This window comes from Maylandia zebra, linkage group LG9 (genome assembly GCF_041146795.1).
Source record: "Maylandia zebra isolate NMK-2024a linkage group LG9, Mzebra_GT3a, whole genome shotgun sequence".
Lineage (NCBI taxonomy): Eukaryota > Metazoa > Chordata > Actinopteri > Cichliformes > Cichlidae > Maylandia > Maylandia zebra.
In genome coordinates, this window is record NC_135175.1 from 18,589,531 (window position 1) to 18,593,132 (window position 3,602).

Consider the following 3,602-nt stretch of genomic DNA (forward strand, 5'->3'; position numbering starts at 1 on the left):
CCTTTGTTGTCTCGCGTTTCTCTCTGCTGCGCACCCACAGGTGTGTTTGTAGATGACCTTACACGCGTACGTTTGAAGTGCATGAAAAGGAGGGGCGTTTGAGAGGCAATGGGAATTATATGGCGCTAATGAACTCCGATTGATTGGGAGCGATTGTTTTATTTAAATTTAAAGATAATTTGATTGTTCAAGGTGACTTTGGTCAGAAGATGAAGGCTTGCTCTGCTAATTGAAGACTTTTCACAATAGGCTTCTTAGTGCAGCGCAGAACCCCAGAGAGAGGCTTCTCAGAATTAAATCTTCTAACAGCGGTCTTCTTTATTTATCCTCTTGTAGGAGGGGGGGGGAAGAAAAACATGTTTACAATCTTCACCACTGCCTGAGCTTTAGATGACAACTTATTCGCTACTTTTTTTTTTTTAATTTTCTTTTTTTTTTTTCCAACCACAAAACACAACATTTACTTTGGCAGGAAACAATCCCTGATAGTGAATAATTGGTTTAATACAGTGTCATCAAAGGTGGAGCTGTCCTTGTGTTTGTCCAGGCGCAGCTGGCTGCACCTCCTCACTCTCTCATCTCTCACCGTCCCGCTGCTTCACCAAGTCACCGAAGCCGAGGAGGACGAAATCAAAATAATGATCCTGTGTTAAATCTAACGGCGTCACCAATCTCATCTCGCACTCATATGCATACACACACGCGCGTGGTGCGTGGCCTCTGTCGAGTTCAAAGCTGCAATCTGATGCTGCAGAGATTAAGTGCCGGTACACAAATTGCAACAAGAAACAAAGTTTAATCAAAGTGACGTGACTGTAATCGCCCTGCCCTTATTTACCTGCTCTATTAACATGCCCTCGTCTCCATTTATAAAAAATGATCCCAGCGTAGAGCCTGACGGCTGCTTATGTCACCCTGTCCAGCGACCACCTACGACTGATGAAGTATTAAATTATGTGTTGATAATTAAAAAGGCTCACAGTGGCAGTTTTGTCCTGCAGCGCGAGTGAAAGACGGAGCCGAGGAGACGGTCAGGAATAAATCAGAGTGCTGGAGGTCAGCGCGACCGCAGAACAGTAGCACCTCCGTGATCGATGCTCCTTGTTAAGAATGGCTTAAATGAAGCAGAAAGATGTGTGCTGAAGATAATGACTCTTATTATGGAAGTGTTGAGTGAGCCAAGTGGGGAGATGCACTTTATGTCAATGAGCTCTGAGAATTTTTGAGAAGACCTGCTTAACATTCGACTCCTCGGTGCAGAAAGTACAAGTAGCGATGATGATGATGAGGGGGAGAGTCACTGGACCTCCCACACGCTCCCTCCCTGAGGTCTGCTAGGATGGCTCCTTAATTAGGCAAGTGACAGTATGTCCAATTCATTTGGCAAAGGTCCTCAGACAATATGACTAACGCTCAAACAACGGTGGGAGTTTTGAAAGTAAACCGCAAGTTTTGACCCTATGGAAGATTTCGTTTTCAGATGCAGTGTGTGTGTGTGTGTGTGCGTGTGCATGCAGGAAATGGGTAGTGTGTGTTTGCTTTAGCTAAAACTGATAGTTGCCCTGAATGGCTCAATTTTTTTAAAGTGCGTTTGGTCAATCCAAAATGTAAATTTAAGTCAAAGCTGACTATTTAATAACAGTAAAATTGAGGTTTAGGCTTTTGTAGGAGAACGTCTGTGTGTGCAAAATTAAGAGTGCAGAATTATGATGCGACTACATGACAAACAATTTCACTACCTGGATTATTTTCATTTGTTGAACTCTTTGCCCCATAAAGATGATCTCCTGCACCCGAAATGATGAGTTCTGATAACTCAGTAGGTATCAATAAAGACCTGGTTTTGCAACCTTTAGAATAGTTTTTGAGTTTTTCTGAGGGCAGGAATCTGTAAGCAGGCCTGAAATATGACACAAACTCAGTTCAGAAAAGAGCTTCAAGGGTTACTTCCAGTAGACTTTCAAGGGGTAAAAAATTAAGGTCTTTGCTGGCTAGTGGATGCGATGGAGCATTGTTATAACCTTCTTGCATCAGTGCGTGAATAAAGTGTTTTCTAAAAGCAGGCGGTAGATTTCTGAGTTCATTTTGAGTTCATTTTCAACCTGAAAAGGTCCAACTAGCTCATCGTTAATAACACCAGTACCCCAACTCCACCTTGCTGGCATCATTAGAAGTGGAGCTCTATTTCCGTTACTGATCCAGATATTTCTTGGCGTAGTGTTGACATTTTGACTTATGTGTCTTGTTCAGTAGTGGTCATGTTCTTAAATATGACAGCATTGGAGCTGCAAGCTTTACACTTGATTCTTCTCAAACCTTCTGCAGTTAATTTGCATCCCCCCCCTTTTTAGAGTTTTTTTGGTGGGTCTGTGATTACAGCCCAACATCTTAGCAATTTCAAGAATATTGCATTCCATTTTCACTTTTCCCCAGTCAGTTAAACATCTTTTTTGGCCCATTTTACCTGGACAACAACAGCAGCAATTGCCTAATAATTATGCACTTATTCTTAAATCCAATAAGCTTTCAACTTTATAGAGTGGAGTTGGAAAATGTGCATAAAAATGAAAATATGGTCAAAAACACTCATGTGCATAATACTTGTGCACATGGTGTATTTTCTGTGAAGGTTGAGGCCTTGATTTAGGCTGAAAGCTAGTGAGAATCCTTCCACTGACACAAGCAGAGAAAATATGTCTCCTTAAAGTTCCAATAACTTGTCCTTAATTGTGTTTAGCCATCAGCTCTGTCTGCCATCAGTGACTCAGGAATGTAAAGTCATTCCTGTCACGTGGCATCGATGGCAGCCCTGTGAACACACACGCATGTATGAGTCAGCCTGCGCTTCAGCATCCCAGCTGCATCCCAGCTTGCGCACACACACTTTAACGTCAGCATCTGTCATTGCTGGAGAAAAATCTATGTTTTCCTGAAGAGGCTGCAGCGCTTCTATTGAGTTTCCTGTTTTCACTGTGAGATACCAGTGTTGTTCTGGTCTCTGTTTATTGATGCACCGCGAGAGATACCCCTGCTTCTGATTTGGCAGAACAAACATTTGCTGTAATTGATACTGGCAGGAGGAGGAAGTGCTCAATAAGAAAGTATTGTTCTCCCACTGGAATGGATTCAAATAGCTACAGCGAGCGCTCTGTGAGAAGCGTCAGAATAAATTTAAAACATATACTCGCGGACATTTACATGTGACCTGTGTGGGAAGCATTTTTCCATACCACTCAGGTACTGTGTGTCCAAATGAATTAAGCAGAAAGTGCTTGGCTCATCAAATGTATTAATGATGTTTCAGCGATGGATGTGCTTTCTGTCTCCATTAGTCAAAGAAATGTAAAAATTGGTTGGGCATTTTTAAACTTACAACGACGGATGAACACTTAGCAGAATTTATGGTCTCCTCTGTCCTGACAGCCATAATGACTTATGCAAATTGGAGGTTAAGTGCTGAGATGAGGCAGTTCAGCAAAAACATGCACGTACCACCCAGGATGGATGGAAAGGTGGAGGAAAATGCAGATGGAAGGGTAAGCTGTGACCGCTTGACATTTGCCCAACAGACGTCTTTATTTGTCAAGCGGGATACGGCGAGC